We start from the raw sequence: 17,500 nt of genomic DNA on the forward strand, positions 1-17,500 counted from the left end.
ACAAAATCAACATTTTGGCATAAAATCTAAAATAATCATCACAAAGTGGTCATCCCAGGCATATTAGAGTCGTCTAACGATGCTGAATGCAATAAGCAATAGCGACTTTTTAATGATTTTTTTGGATTTTTGTCAAAATGTACCCTTCACAACTTGGTACAAGTTATAAGACATGGGTGCCGGTACGACCGACAGAAGATTTTTTGACAATTTTTTTTTTACTCTAACTTTAAATAAAGCTGTGTCAGGATGCATTTTTAAGCATGAAAAGTGAACTCCGACGGTAAATAGCAAAAGTCACCCGACCCTCAAAGTTGTATTGCGGTGTAAGGGAAGAAAATCCAAGGTCGTCTAATTTAGAGACGTAAGACACAAAATCAACATTTTGGCATAAAATCTAAAATAATCATCAGACAGTGGTCATCCCAGGCATATTAGAGTTGTCTAACGATGCTGAATGCAATAAGCAATAGCGACTTTTTAATGATTTTTTTGGATTTTTGTCAAAATGTACCCTTCACAACTTGGTAAAAGTTATAAGACATGGGTCCGGTACGACCGACAGAAGATTTTTTGACAATTTTTTTTTTACTCTAACTTTAAAATAAACTGTGTCAGGATGCATTTTTAAGCATGAAAAGTGAACTCCGACGGTAAATAGCAAAAGTCACCCGACCCTCAAAGTTGTATTGCGGTGTAAGGGAAGAAAATCCAAGGTCGTCTAATTTAGAGACGTAACACACAAAATCAACATTTTGGCATAAAATCTAAAATAATCATCAGACAGTGGTCATCCCAGGCATATTAGAGTCGTCTAACGATGCTGAATGCAATAAGCAATAGCGACTTTTTAATTATTTTTTTGGATTTTTGTCAAAATTTACCCTTCACAACTTGGTACAAGTTATGAGACATGGGTACCGGTATGACCGACGGAAGATTTTTGGACAAAAAATTTTTTTACTCTAACTTTGAGTAAAACGGTGTCAGGATGCATTATTAATCACGAAAAGTGATCTCCGACAGTAAATAGCGAAAGTTACCCGACCATCAAAGTTGCATGGCGGTGCAGGAGACGAAAATCCAAGGTCGTCTAATGTAGGGACGTAAGACACGAAATCAAAATTTTGGCATAAAAGCTAAAATAATCACCAGACAGTGGTCATCCAAGGCATATTAGAGTCGTCTAATGATGCTGAATGCAATAAGCAATAGCGACTTTTTAATGATTTTTTTGGATTTTTGTCAAAATGTTCCCTTCACAACTTGGTACAAGTTATAAGACATGGGTACCGGTACGACCGACAGAAGATTTTTTGACAAAAATGTGTTTTACTCTAACTTTGAGTAAAACTGTGTCAGGATGCATTTTTAAGCATGAAAAGTGAACTCCGACGGTAAATAGCAAAAGTCACTCGACCCTCAAGGTTGTATTGCGGTGTAAGAGAAGAAAATTCAAGGTCGTCTAATTTAGAGACGTAAGAGACAAAATCAACATTTTGGCATAAAATCTAAAATAATCATCAGACAGTGGTCATCCCAGGCATATTAGAGTCGTCTAACGATGCTGAATGCAATAAGCTATAGCGACTTTTTAATGATTTGTTTGGATTTTTTTCAAAATGTACCCTTCACAACTTGGTACAAGTCATAAGACATGGGTACCGGTACGACCGACAGAAGATTTTTTGACAAACATTTTTTTTTACTCTAACTTTGAGTAAAACTGTATCAGGATGCATTTTTAAGCATGAAAAGTGAACTCTTACGGTAAATAGCAAAAGTCACCCGACCCTCAAAGTTGTATTGCGGTTTAAGAGAAGAAAATCCAAGGTCGTCTAATTAAGAGACGTAAGACACAAAATCAACATTTTGGCATAAAATCTAAAATAATCATCAGACAGTGGTCATCCCAGGCATTTTAGAGTCGTCTAACGATGCTGAATGCAATAAGCAATAGCGACTTTTTAATGATTTTTTTGGATTTTTGTCAAAATGTACCCTTCACAACTTAGAACAAGTTATAAGACATGGGTACCGATACGACCGACAGAAGATTTTTTGACAATTTTTTTTTTACTCTAACTTTAAATAAAACTGTGTCAGGATGCATTTTTAAGCATGAAAAGTGAACTCCGGCGGTAAATAGCAAAAGTCACCCGACTCTCAAAGTTGTATTGCGGTGTAAGAGAAGAAAATCCAAGGTTGTCTAATTTAGAGACGTAAGAGACAAAATCAACATTTTGGCATAAAATCTAAAATAATCATCAGACAGTGGTCATCCCAGGCATATTAGAGTTGTCTAACGATGCTGAATGCAATAAGCAATAGCGACTTTTTAATGATTTTTTTGGATTTTTGTCAAAATGTACCCTTCACAACTTGGTACAAGTTATAAGACATGGGTACCGGTACGACCGACAGAAGATTTTTTGACAATTTTTTTTTGACTCTAACTTTGAGTAAAACTGTGTCAGGATGCATTTTTAAGCATGAAAAGTGAACTCCGACGGTAAATAGCAAAAGTCACCCGACCCTCAAAGTTGTATTGCGGTGTAAGGGAAGAAAATCCAAGGTCGTCTAATTTAGAGACGTAAGACACAAAATCAACATTTTGGCATAAAAGCTAAAATAATCACCAGACAGTGGTCATCCCAGGCATATTAGAGTTGTCTAACGATGCTAAATGCATTAAGCAATAGCGACTTTTTAATGATTTTTTTGGATTTTTGTCAAAATGTACCCTTCACAACTTGGTACAAGTGATAAGACATGGGTACCGGTACGACCGACAGAAGATTTTTTGACAAAAATTTTTTTTACTCTAACTTTGAGTAAAACTGTGTCAGGATGCATTTTTAAGCATGAAAAGTAAACTCCGACGGTAAATAGCAAAAGTCACCCGACTCTCAAAGTTGTATTGCGGTGTAACAGAAGAAAATCCAAGGTTGTCTAATTTAGAGACGTAAGACACAAAATCAACATTTTGGCATAAAATCTAAAATTATCATCAGAAAGCGAGCATCTCAGGCATATAAGAGTCGTCTAACGATGCTGAATGCAATAAGCAATAGCGACTTTTTAATTATTTTTTTGGATATTTGTCAAAATGTACCCTTCACAACTTGGTACAAGTTATAAGACATGGGTGCCGGTACGACCGACAGAAGATTTTTTGACAATATTCTTTTTTACTCTAACTTTGAGTAAAACTGTGTCAGAATGCATTTTTAAGCATGAAAAGTGAACTCCGACGGTAAATAGCAAAAGTCACGCGACCCTCAAAGTTGTATTGCGGTGTAAGAGAAGAAAATCCAAGGTCGTCTAATTTAGAGACGTAAGACACAAAATCAACATTTTGGCATAAAATCTAAAATAATCATCAGACAGTGGTCATCCCAGGCAAATTGGAGTCGTCTAACGATGCTAAATGCATTAAGCAATAGCGACTTTTTAATGATTTTTTTGGATTTTTGTCAAAATGTACCCTTCACAACTTGGTACAAGTGATAAGACATGGGTACCGGTACGACCGACAGAAGATTTTTTGACAAAAATTTTTTTTACTCTAACTTTGAGTAAAACTGTGTCAGGATGCATTTTTAAGCATGAAAAGTAAACTCCGACGGTAAATAGCAAAAGTCACCCGACTCTCAAAGTTGTATTGCGGTGTAACAGAAGAAAATCCAAGGTTGTCTAATTTAGAGACGTAAGACACAAAATCAACATTTTGGCATAAAATCTAAAATTATCATCAGAAAGCGAGCATCTCAGGCATATTAGAGTCGTCTAACGATGCTGAATGCAATAAGCAATAGCGACTTTTTAATTATTTTTTTGGATTTTTGTCAAAATGTACCCTTCACAACTTGGTACAAGTTATAAGACATGGGTGTCGGTACGACCGACAGAAGATTTTTTGACAATTTTTTTTTTACTCTAACTTTAAATAAAACTGTGTCAGGATGCATTTTTAAGCATGAAAAGTGAACTCCGACGGTAAATAGCAAAAGTCACCCGACCCTCAAAGTTGTATTGCGATGTAACAGAAGAAAATCCAAGGTCGTCTAATTTAGAGACGTAAGACACAAAATCAACATTTTGGCATAAAATCTAAAATAATCATCAGAAAGTGGTCATCCCAGGCAAATAAGAGTCGTCTAACGATGCTGAATGCAATAAGCAATAGCGACTTTTTAATGATTTTTTTTGATTTTTGTCAAAATGTACCCTTCACAACTTGGTGCAAGTTATAAGACATGGGTACCGGTATGACCGACGGAAGATTTTTGGACAAAAAATTTTTTTACTCTAACTTTGAGTAAAACTGTGTCAGGATGCATTTCCAAGCATGAAAAGTGAACTCCGCCGGTATATAGCAAAAGTCACCCGACCATCAAAGTTGTATTGCGGTGTAAGAGAAGAAAATCAAAGGTCGTCTAATTTAGAGACGTGAGACACAAAATAAACATTTTGGCATAAAATCTAAAATAATCATCAGACAGTGGTCATCCCAGGCATATTAGAGTCGTCTAACGATGCTGAATGCAATAAACAATAGCGACTTTTTAATGATTTTTTTGGATTTTTGTCAAAATGTACCCTTCACAACTTGGTGCAAGTTATAAGACATGGGTACCGGTACGACCGACAGAAGATTTTTTGACAAAATTTTATTTACTCTAACTTTGAGTAAAACTGTGTCAGGATGCATTTTTAAGCATGAAAAGTGAACTCCGACGGTAAATAGCAAAAGTCAGCCGACCATCAAAGTTGTATTGCGGTGTAAGAGAAGAAAATCCAAGGTTGTCTAATTTAGAGACGTAAGACACAAAATCAACATTTTGGCATAAAATCTAAAATAATCATCAGACAGTGGTCATCCCAGGCATATTAGAGTCGTCTAACGATGCTGAATGCAATAAGAAATAGCGACTTTTTAATGATTTTTTTGGATTTCTGTCAAAATGTACCCTTCACAACTTGGTACAAGTTATAAGACATGGGTACCGGTACGACCGACAGAAGATTTTTTGACAAATTTTTTTTACTCTAACTTTGAGTAAAACTGTGTCAGGATGCATTTTTAAGCATGAAAAGTAAACTCCGACGGTAAATAGCAAAAGTCACCCGACCCTCAAAGTTGTATCGCGGTGTAAGAGAAGAAAATCCAAGGTCGTCTAATTTAGAGACGTAAGACACAAAATAAACATTTTGGCATAAAATCTAAAATAATCATCGTACAGTGGTCATCCCAGGCATGTTAGAGTCGTCTTACGATGCTGAATGCAATAAGCAATAGCGACTTTTTAATGATTTTTTGGATTTTTGTCAAAATGTACCCTGCACAACTTGGTACAAGTTATAAGACATGGGTACCGGTACGACCGACAGAAGATTTTTTGACAAAATTTTTTTTTACTCTAACTTTGAGTAAAACTGTGTCAGGATGCATTTTTAAGCATGAAAAGTGAACTCCGACGGTAAATAGCGAAAGTTACCCGACCTTCAAAGTTGTATTGCGGTGTAAGAGAAGAAAATCCAAGGTCGTCTAATTTAGAGACGTAAGACACAAAATAAACATTTTGGCATAAAATCTAAAATAATCATCGTACAGTGGTCATCCCAGGCATATTAGAGTCGTTTAACGATGCTGAATGCTATAAGCAATAGCGACTTTTTAATGATTTTTTTGGATTTTTGTCAAAATGTACCCTTCACAACTTGGTACAAGTCATAAGACATGGGTACCGGTACGACCGACAGAAGATTTTTTGACAAAAATTTTTTTTTACTCTAACTTTGAGTAAAACTGTGTCAGGATGCATTTTTAAGCATGAAAAGTGAACTCCGACGGTAAATAGCAAAAGTCACCCGACTCTCAAAGTTGTATTGCGGTGTAAGAGAAGAAAATCCAAGGTCGTCTAATTTAGAGACGTAAGACACAAAATAAACATTTTGGCATAAAATCTAAAAAAATCATCAGAAAGTGGTTATCCAAGGCATATAAGAGTCGTCTAACGATGCTGAATGCAATAAGCAATAGCGACTTTTTAATGATTTTTTTGGATTTTTGTCAAAATGTACCCTTCACAACTTGGTACAAGTTATAAGACATGGGTACCGGTATGACCGACGGAAGATTTTTGGACAAAAATTTTTTTGACTCTAACTTTGAGTAAAACTGTGTCAGGATGCATTTTTAAGCATGAAAAGTGAACTACGACGGTAAATAGCAAAAGTCACCCGACCCTCAAAGTTGTATTGCGGTTTAAGAGAAGAAAATCCAAGGTCGTCTAATTTAGAGACGTAAGACACAAAATCAACATTTTGGCATAAAATCTAAAATAATCATCAGACAGTGGTCATCCCAGGCATATTCGAGTCGTCTAACGATGCTGAATGCAATAAGCAATAGCGACTTTTTAATGATTTTTTTGGATTTTTGTCAAAATGTACCCTTCACAACTTGGTACAAGTTATAAGACATGGGTACCGGTACGACCGACAGAAGATTTTTTGACAAAATTTTTTTTTACTCTAACTTTGAGTAAAACGGTGTCAGGATGCATTATTAATCACGAAAAGTGAACTCCGACGGTAAATAGCAAAAGTCACCCGACCCTCAAAGTTGTATTGCGGTTTAAGAGAAGAAAATCCAAGGTCGTCTAATTTAGAGACGTAAGACACAAAATCAACATTTTGGCATAAAATCTAAAATAATCATCAGACAGTGGTCATCCCAGGCATACTCGAGTCGTCTAACGATGCTGAATGCAATAAGCAATAGCGACTTTTTAATGATTTTTTTGGATTTTTGTCAAAATGTACCCTTCACAACTTGGTACAAGTCATAAGACATGGGTACCGGTATGACCGACGGAAGATTTTTGGACAAAAAATTTTTTTACTCTAACTTTGAGTAAAACGGTGTCAGGATGCATTATTAATCACGAAAAGTGATCGCCGACGGTAAATAGCAAAAATCAACCGACCTTCAAAGTTGTATTGCGGTGTAAGAGAAGAAAATCAAAGGTCGTCTAATTTAGAGACGTAAGACACAAAATCAACATTTTGGCATAAAATCTAAAATTATCATCAGAAAGCGAGCATCTCAGGCATATTAGAGTCGTCTAACGATGCTGAATGCAATAAGCAATAGCGACTTTTTAATTATTTTTTTGGATTTTTGTCAAAATGTACCCTTCACAACTTGGTACAAGTTATAAGACATGGGTACCGGTACGACCGACAGAAGATTTTTTGACAAACATTTTTTTTTACTCTAACTTCGAGTAAAACTGTGTCAGGATGCATTTTAAAGCATGAAAAGAGATTTCCGACGGTAAATAGCAAAAGTCACCCGACCCTCAAAGTTGTATTGCGGTGTAAGAGAAGAACATCCAAGGTCGTCTAATTTAGAGACGTAAGACACAAAATCAACATTTTGGCATAAAATCTAAAATAATCATCAGACAGTGGTCATCCCAGGCATATAAGAGTTGTCTAACGATGCTGAATGCAATAAGCAATAGCGACTTTTTAATGATTTTTTGGATTTTTGTCAAAATGTACCCTTCACAACTTGGTACAAGTTATAAGACATGGGTACCGGTACGACCGACAGAAGATTTTTTGACAATTTTTTTTTTTACTCTAACTTTAAATAAAACTGTGTCAGGATGCATTTTTAAGCATGAAAAGTGAACTCCGACGGTAAATAGCAAAAGTCACCCGACCCTCAAAGTTGTATCGCGGTGTAAGAGAAGAAAATCCAAGGTCGTCTAATTTAGAGACGTAAGACACAAAATAAACATTTTGGCATAAAATCTAAAATAATCATCACAAAGTGGTCATCCCAGGCATATTAGAGTCGTCTAACGATGCTGAATGCAATAAGCAATAGTGACTTTTCAATGATTTTTTTGGATTTTTGTCAAAATGTACCCTTCACAACTTGGTACAAGTTTTAAGACATTGGTACCGGTACGACCGACAGAAGATTTTTTGACAAAATTTTTTTTTACTTTAACTTTGAGTAAAACTGTGTCAGGATGCATTTTTAAGCATGTTAAGTGAACTCCGACGGTAAATAGCAAAAGTCACCCAACCCTCAAAGTTGTATTGCGGTTTAAGAGAAGAAAATCCAAGGTCGTCTAATTTAGAGACGTAAGACACAAAATAAACATTTTGGCATAAAATCCAAAATAATCATCGTACAGTGGTCATCCCAGGCATGTTAGAGTCGTCTTACGATGCTGAATGCAATAAGCAATAGCGACTTTTTCATGATTTTTTGGATTTTTGTCAAAATGTACCCTGCACAACTTGGTACAAGTTATAAGACATGGGTACCGGTACGACCGACAGAAGATTTTTTGACAAACATTTTTTTTACTCTAACTTTGAGTAAAACTGTGTCAGGATGCATTTTTAAGCATGAAAAGTGAACTCCGACGGTAAATAGCGAAAGTCACCCGACCTTCAAAGTTGTATTGCGGTGTAAGAGAAGAAAATCCAAGGTCGTCTAATTTAGAGACGTAAGACACAAAATCAACATTTTGGCATAAAATCTAAAATAATCATCAGACAGTGGTCATCCCAGGCATATTAGAGTCGTCTAACGATGTTGAATGCAATAAGCAATAGCGACTTTTTAATGATTTTTTTGGATTTTTGTCAAAATGTACCCTTCACAACTTGGTACAAGTTATAAGACATGGGTACCGGTACGACCGACAGAAGATTTTCTGACAAAAATTTTTTTGACTCTAACTTTGAGTAAAACTGTGTCAGGATGCATTTTTAAGCATGAAAAGTGAACTCCGACGGTAAATAGCAAAAGTCACCCGACCCTCAAAGTTGTATTGCGGTTTAAGAGAAGAAAATCCAAGGTCGTCTAATTTAGAGACGTAAGACACAAAATCAACATTTTGGCATAAATTCTAAAATAATCATCAGACAGTGGTCATCCCAGGCATATTAGAGTCGTCTGACGATGCTGAATGCAATAAGCAATAGCGACTTTTTAATGATTTTTTTGGATTTTTGTCAAAATGTACCCTTCACAACTTGGTACAAGTCATAAGACATGGGTACCGGTACGACCGACAGAAGATTTTTTGACAAAATTTTTTTTACTTTAACTTTAAATAAAACTGTGTCAGGATGCATTTTTAAGCATGAAAAGTGAACTCAGACGATAAATAGCAAAAGTCACTCGACCCTCAAGGTTGTATTGCGGTGTAAGAGAAGAAAATTCAAGGTCGTCTAATTTAGAGACGTAAGAGACAAAATCAACATTTTGGCATAAAATCTAAAATAATCATCAGACAGTGGTCATCCCAGGCATATTAGAGTCGTCTAACGATGCTGAATTCAATAAGCAATAGCGACTTTTTAATGATTTTTTTGGATTTTTGTCAAAATGTACCCTTCACAACTTGGTACAAGTTATTAGACATGGGTACCGGTATGACCGACGGAAGATTTTTGGACAAAAAATTTTTTTACTCTAACTTTGAGTAAAACTGTGTCAGGATGCATTATTAATCACGAAAAGTGATCTCCGATAGTAAATAGCGAAAGTTACCCGACCATCAAAGTTGCATGGCGGTGCAGGAGACGAAAATCCAAGGTCGTCTAATGTAGGGACGTAAGACACGAAATCAAAATTTTGGCATAAAAGCTAAAATAATCACCAGACAGTGGTCATCCAAGGCATATTAGAGTCGTCTAATGATGCTGAATGCAATAAGCAATAGCGACTTTTTAATGATTTTTTTGGATTTTTGTCAAAATTTACCGTTCACAACTTGGTACAAGTTATGAGACATGGGTACCGGTATGACCGACGGAAGATTTTTGGACAAAAAATTTTTTTACTCTAACTTTGAGTAAAACGGTGTCAGGATGCATTATTAATCACGAAAAGTGATCTCCGACAGTAAATAGCGAAAGTTACCCGACCATCAAAGTTGCATGGCGGTGCCGGAGACGAAAATCCAAGGTCGTCTAATGTAGGGACGTAAGACACGAAATCAAAATTTTGGCATAAAAGCTAAAATAATCACCAGACAGTGGTCATCCAAGGCATATTAGAGTCGTCTAATGATGCTGAATGCAATAAGCAATAGCGACTTTTTAATGATTTTTTTGGATTTTTGTCAAAATTTACCCTTTACAACTTGGTACAAGTTATGAGACATGGGTACCGGTATGACCGACGGAAGATTTTTGGACAAAAAATTTTTTTACTCTAACTTTGAGTAAAATGGTGTCAGGATGCATTATTAATCACGAAAAGTGATCTCCGACAGTAAATAGCGAAAGTTACCCGACCATCAAAGTTGCATGGCGGTGCAGGAGACGAAAATCCAAGGTCGTCTAATGTAGGGACGTAAGACACGAAATCAAAATTTTGGCATAAAAGCTAAAATAATCACCAGACAGTGGTCATCCAAGGCATATTAGAGTCGTCTAATGATGCTGAATGCAATAAGCAATAGCGACTTTTTAATGATTTTTTTGGATTTTTGTCAAAATTTACCCTTCACAACTTGGTACAAGTTATGAGACATGGGTACCGGTATGACCGACGGAAGATTTTTGGACAAAAAATTTTTTTACTCTAACTTTGAGTAAAACGGTGTCAGGATGCATTATTAATCACGAAAAGTGATCTCCGACAGTAAATAGCGAAAGTTACCCGACCATCAAAGTTGCATGGCGGTGCCGGAGACGAAAATCCAAGGTCGTCTAATGTAGGGACGTAAGACACGAAATCAAAATTTTGGCATAAAAGCTAAAATAATCACCAGACAGTGGTCATCCAAGGCATATTAGAGTCGTCTAATGATGCTGAATGCAATAAGCAATAGCGACTTTTTAATGATTTTTTTGGATTTTTGTCAAAATTTACCCTTCACAACTTGGTACAAGTTATGAGACATGGGTACCGGTATGACCGACGGAAGATTTTTTGACAAAAATTTTTTTGCTCTAACTTTGAGTAAAACGGTCTCAGGATGCATTCTTAATCATGAAAAGTGATCTCCGACGGTAAATAGCAAAAGTCACCCGACCATCAAAGTTGCATGGCGGTGCAGGCGACGAAAATCCAAGGTCGTCTAATGTAGGGACGTAAGACACGAAATCAAAATTTTGGCATAAAATCTAAAATAATCATCAGACAGTGGTCATCCAAGGCATATTAGAGTCGTCTAACGATGCTGAATGCAATAAGCAATAGCGACTTTTTAATGATTTTTTTTGGATTTTTGTCAAAATTTACCCTTCACAACTTGGTACAAGTTATAGGACATGGGTACCGGTATGACCGACGGAAGATTTTTGGACAAAAAATTTTTTTGCTCTAACTTTGAGTAAAACGGTGTCAGGATGCATTTTTAAGCATGAAAAGTGATCTCCGACAGTAAATAGCGAAAGTTACCCGACCATCAAAGTTGCATGGCGGTGCAGGAGACGAAAATCCAAGGTCGTCTAATGTAGGGACGTAAGACACGAAATCAAAATTTTGGCATAAAATCTAAAATAATCATCAGACAGTGGTCATCCAAGGCATATTAGAGTCGTCTAACGATGCTGAATGCAATAAGCAATAGCGACTTTTTAATGATTTTTTTGGATTTTTGTCAAAATTTACCCTTCACAACTTGGTACAAGTTATGAGACATGGGTACCGGTATGACCGACGGAAGATTTTTTGACAAAAATTTTTTTGACTCTAACTTTGAGTAAAACTGTGTCAGGATGCATTTTTAAGCATGAAAAGTGAACTCCGACGGTAAATAGCAAAAGTCACCCGACCCTCAAAGTTGTATGGCGATGTAGGAGAAAAAAATTCCGAGGTCGTTTAATTTTGGGATGGATAAAAATGGTCACTTGTGGTAAAGTGATGTTGTTCATTGGCTATAGTAAGAGGGTATGGTGTCGTGACACAAAAATGAAAAATGTATGGGAACGTGTTCTAAACACTGTCACAAGGTGCAAATCGAGTATCTAGTCGTACCTTAGACACCAGTACGGGTAAATGAGCCTCTGCTTGGCTCATATGTATGGGGAAAAGTAAGGGTGACCGACATGTCCAAAGGTAAAAAGCGAAAATTCACCCGGCCCTCAGACTTGTATGGAGGTATAGGAGAAAAATGTGTCAAAGTCGTTTAATGTAGGGACGGATAAAAATGGTCACTTGTGGTAAGGTGATGTTGTTCGTTGGCTATAGTAAGAGGGTATGGTGTCGTGACACAAAAATGAAAAATGTTTGGAAACGTGTTCTAAACACTGTCACAAGGTGCAAGTTGAGTATCTAGTCGTACCTTAGACACCAGTACGGGTAAATGAGCAAATGTTGTGCATAGCTAGGGTATCGGGACGATGCCCTAAAACCCTCAAAGGATTGTAGTGTGTTGGATGTTATCTCCTGTTGGTCGTACGGCAACCATACCCGGTTGGAAGTACCGCGGACTCTGAACGTCTCCGCATCAAAACGTTCGCCATGCGAATATACAAATTGAATAAGCTTGACGTAGTGTAAGGTATCGAAACGAATAAGTAGAGAAATTAAGGGTCCGAGAGCAATCTCGTGATTCTACGGTGAGGTGTGAGAAATGACACGAAGCTGTCAAGAGGTCTCCTTGAGTGAGGAAGGCAATGTTCGGGTGCTTCGATCTATTGGGCCGGCGTGCCGCAGTAGATCAAGCAAATGTGAGAGAAACTCGGGTCTGCGGGGACTTAGTGCCTCGGTAGACAACAAACACACGACAATCGGTGGATAGTCGAATTCTGGTTGATCCTACCAGTAATATACGCTTGTCTCAAAGGTTAAGCCATGCATGTCTAAGTACAAACATAAATGAATGTGAAACCGCATAAGGCTCAGTACAACAGCCATAATTCACAAGATCATCCCCCCATCAGTTACTTGGATAACTGTGGAAAAGCCAGAGCTAATACATGCAACATGCCGGGACCGCTATAACCCTCGCGGGTGGTGGAACTGGTGCACTTATTAGTAAAACCAATCGCCTCACGGCGGCTTGAGTTGAAGTCTGGATAAGGATGCCGATCGTATGGTCGCTCGCCGACCGACGACAGATCTTTCAAATGTCTGCCCTATCAACTATTGATGGTAGTGTAGAGGACTACCATGGTTGCGACGGGTAACGGGGAATCAGGGTTCGATTCCGGAGAGGGAGCCTGAGAAATGGCTACCACATCCAAGGAAGGCAGCAGGCGCGTAAATTACCCAATCCCGGCACGGGGAGGTAGTGACGAGAAATAACAATATGGACCTCTCTAATGATGGTCCATAATTGGAATGAGTTGAGCATAAATCCTTCAACAAGGATCAAGTGGAGGGCAAGTCTGGTGCCAGCAGCCGCGGTAATTCCAGCTCCACTAGCGTATATTAAAGTTGTTGCGGTTAAAACGTTCGAAGTTGATTCCCCGTCCAGACACGCGACCGCCGCGGGCGCCCGGTTACACGCCGGAAACGTTCGTGTGCGAGCTCGCGGCTGCGACTCACAATGGTGTGCCTGGGCGTTAACCTTGTTCAGGCGGGCCGGTATTCACCGCGCTTCGCAGGTGCATGGTGCCCGGGCAACTCCCATTTACCTTGAACAAATTAGAGTGCTTCAAGCAGGCTAGTACAAAAACGTCCATACCCTCCGCGGGTTGGCGTTGGCCGAGAATAATCTTGCATGGAATAATGGAACATGACCTCGGTCTGAGTCTTTTGGTTGGTTTTGTATAGACCCAGAGGTAATGATTAACAGAAGTAGTTGGGGGCATTGGTATTACGGCGCGAGAGGTGAAATTCGTAGACCGTCGTAGGACCAACTGAAGCGAAAGCGTTTGCCATGGATGCTTTCATTAATCAAGAACGAAAGTTAGAGGATCGAAGGCGATTAGATACCGCCCTAGTTCTAACCGTAAACGATGCCAATTAGCAATTGGGAGACGCTATTACATTCGGTGCTCTCAGTAGCTTCCGGGAAACCAAAATCGGGTTCCGGGGGAAGTATGGTTGCAAAGTTGAAACTTAAAGGAATTGACGGAAGGGCACCACCACGAAGTGGAGCTTGCGTGGCGAGAACCTTCAGAACCGTCAAATACACGACGATGGTGGTATTGGCGGGGCTGATTCCGCTTCACCTCCAAGTGTTGGAGATGGCCCGTCGACACAAGCGGAACCAGGACGCTTTGAGAAGGGGAGTGTTGATCGACAAGGAGGTGATCAAAAGGCTCGAGCGTTCGGCGACCATGGCGATGTGGCAGACATCATGGGACGAGGAGGCCGCACTTCCATCGGCGAGCCGTTTCGTACGCTGGGCACATCGCATCCTGCCGAACATAACTGCCTGGGTAGGTCGGAAACATGGCGAGGTTGATTTCCACCTGAGTCAGGTGCTCTCGGGACACGGCTTCTTCCGAGAGTACTTGCACGCCATGGGTTTCGTCTCTGCCCCGACCTGCCCATTCTGCGCCGACAACGTGGTCGAGTCGGCTGAGCACGTTATGTTCGTGTGCCCACGGTTCGCGGATGTGAGAACCCAACAGCTGGTCGACGAGGAGGGCGAGGCAGTTACTCCCGAACGGTTGGTGCCGTGGATGTTGACCAGTCCGGAGGCTTGGCAGTCAGCAGCAGAAGCGGCACGGCGAGTATGCCGCTTCTTGCAGCTACGCTGGCTGGAGCACCAGGCTACGGAGAACGTGGCGGTCATGGCTGACATCCACACAGCCGCGCAACGGGAGGAAGCAGCACGACGACAGGCCCGTCGCGAGCGGCACAACGAGGGACAGCGTAGACGGCGTCGAGAGAGGAACGAGCGACTGGCTACAATCAACCCGGACGAAGGGGCTGCCATATCGCGTCCTATGGTAGCCCAACCGAGGAGAGACGTACGCAACGCTGGTCCGCCCTCAGCCGAAGTCCTCCTTCGTAGACGGCTGAGGCGAAACCAGCAGCAGCGGGCGTATCGGGAACGCATGCGAGCGGGTACACTCCCATCTGTTCGTCCGGGGAGACTGCGCCGAGACAGGGAGCCACCGACTGCGGAGGAGGTAGAAAGGAGACGGGCAAATCGGCGTGAACGGGAGCGAGCGAGGCGACACGCAGAAGCCGATCGCCGCCGCAACCTATCAACCGATCGATTGAGTGGAGTCACCAATCAACCGCCTTCAATCAACCGGAGCAGGCTGATACCGAGGACGTTTCGGCACCAACGGCCTCAGGGGACGACAACGGCCAATCACTCGTCAGGGAGCACGGCGAGTAGATTGGCCCAACAACAAGCGCTTCGTCAACGGCGGCGGACAGACGATGCCGATCGCAGACGTGGCGTGATGTCAGAGGACGCAGAGGCTGCCACTACCGAGGCGGAGACATCCGCGCGTTAATTTTCGTGGCCAACGGGCCTTTATTAATGTAAAATAAAAATAAAAATATATTAAGGAGAAAAGTTAAATAATAGGAGGAGCGCCTGGCCCATGCGCGTGTTTGGGTCAGGACGCATTACGGCCGACGGTTACGCCCGTTTGGGAAGGCCGCCGGCTAGGGCGTTAGTGCGTGTTTTGTAACCTTTGTATTTCTGTTATAATTCGTTAATAAACACGTACATGTTTGATAAAAAAAAAAACGAAGTGGAGCTTGCGGCTTAATTTGACTCAACACGGGAAAATTTACCAGGTCCGAACTTATCGAGGTAAGACAGATTAAGAGCTCTTTCTCAAACTTAAGGGTAGTGGTGCATGGCCGTTCTTAGTTCGTGGAATGATTTGTCTGGTTAATTCCGATAACGAACGCGACTCAAACAAGCTAACTAGAACGCTGTCAGCAGTGTGCCTCCGGGCACACCTGACGTTACGGGGCGGCGGCGCCTTCACGGGCGGTCGTCGCACTAGTTTGCCCTGCTTAGCGGGACAACTTGTGTTTAGCAAGGTGAGATTGAGCGATAACAGGTCCGTGATGCCCTTAGATGTTCTGGGCTGCACGCGTGCTACAATGTGGGCAGCAGCGTGTTCTCGCCAATTGGCGCCCCCATTCCGAGAGGAACGGGAAATCACCCAAATGCTCATTTAGTTGGGATTGGGGACTGCAACGGTCCCCATGAACCTGGAATTTCTAGTAAGTGCTAGTCATTAGCTAGCGCTGATTACGTCCCTGCCCTTTGTACACACCGCCCGTCGCTACTACCGATGGATTATTTAGTGAGGTCTCTGGAGGCATACCTTCCGCGGTTCCTTCGTGAGCTGCAGTTGGCACGGCCGAAGTTGACCGAACTTGATGATTTAGAGGAAGTAAAAGTCGTAACAAGGTTTCCGTAGGTGAACCTGCGGAAGGATCATTACCGATCACCCGCTTAAAGTAGCAAATGCATCGTCGGCTCAAAACTGACGCGCACATCTATAGTTCACGTAGCGTTACCCGCACCAAGGTAAGGTAACATGCCAGTGGGTGATATTTCATCATGTGATGATCATGGCCCATGTTTGCAGCTACACTGTGTGGACTGTTCGGTGCAACAAATGGAATTTTGACGGAAGGGCACCACTCACGAGTGGAGCTTGTAGATGCGCTGTCTCAATGGCCAGCATATCAAAACACGCTAATAAGACATTGGTTCAAGCAAGATGGAGCAAGAAATAACACATGAAACACGCCAAGGACTCAAAGTGTTTCCATGTCAACTAACAACAAGGGACGGTATCCATCGATGGTCTTACAAAGTCGTGCTAGGTATGTCTGTCCGCGGTGGTCAGCGCATCATGTTATTCAGGGGCAGACAATATAAAGAGGAAGGCAAACACAAAGAGAAACAAAACCCTAGGCAGGGGATCACTCGGCTCATGGATCGATGAAGACCGCAGCTAAATGCGCGTCAGAATGTGAACTGCAGGACACATGAACACCGACACGTTGAACGCATATTGCGCATCGGACGTTTAAACCCGACCGATGCACACATCCTTGAGTGCCTACCAAGTTATCTATATTCTCCTACCAAACTGACTGTCCCATCCACAAGCGATGGGCTGTCGCAGCATGGCGTGCTCGGACCCGCAACCTGACGGGACCGTGGGCGCTGAAAGTGAGAGTGCTAATAGAAGACATTGGTGAGGTACAATTGGTGAGCGATGAACGGGCGCGCGACAAGACGCAACGGTTCGACCTCCAGTATCAACCAGGGATGAAACCCCCGCAGCCTAACAGATAACACCAGGCGCTAGCAAAGGGGTCCCAGGTTGGCTCGGTCGTGTAACACTTGCGTCCCAACGCGTCCATCATTAGTGAGCACTTAGGCACGGGCTATACACCGGCCGCCATAACAACAGTAGGCCTCAAGTGATGTGTGACAACCCCCAGAATTTAAGCATATTAATAAGGGGAGGAAGAGAAACCAACCGGGATTCCCTGAGTAGCTGCGAGCGAAACGGGAAAAGCTCAGCACGTAGGGACGGCACGGGTGCGTGTCTGTCC

The 17,500-nt window shown here is 41.2% G+C and overlaps 1 non-coding gene and 1 pseudogene across 1 annotated transcript; both read left to right on the top strand.

Moving 5' to 3' along the window:
* Positions 1-16,842: 16,842 nt before the first annotated feature.
* Positions 16,843-17,000, top strand: LOC126566802 (5.8S ribosomal RNA). Its single transcript, XR_007607581.1, has one exon. It is a non-coding gene; the product is annotated as a 5.8S ribosomal RNA (ribosomal RNA).
* Positions 17,001-17,356: 356 nt separating this feature from the next.
* LOC126566804 (large subunit ribosomal RNA) overlaps positions 17,357-17,500 on the top strand; it is a 3,537-nt pseudogene continuing 3,393 nt past the window's right edge.

The sequence above is a fragment of the Anopheles maculipalpis genome (genome assembly GCF_943734695.1).
Source record: "Anopheles maculipalpis chromosome X unlocalized genomic scaffold, idAnoMacuDA_375_x X_unloc_33, whole genome shotgun sequence".
NCBI lineage: Eukaryota > Metazoa > Arthropoda > Insecta > Diptera > Culicidae > Anopheles > Anopheles maculipalpis.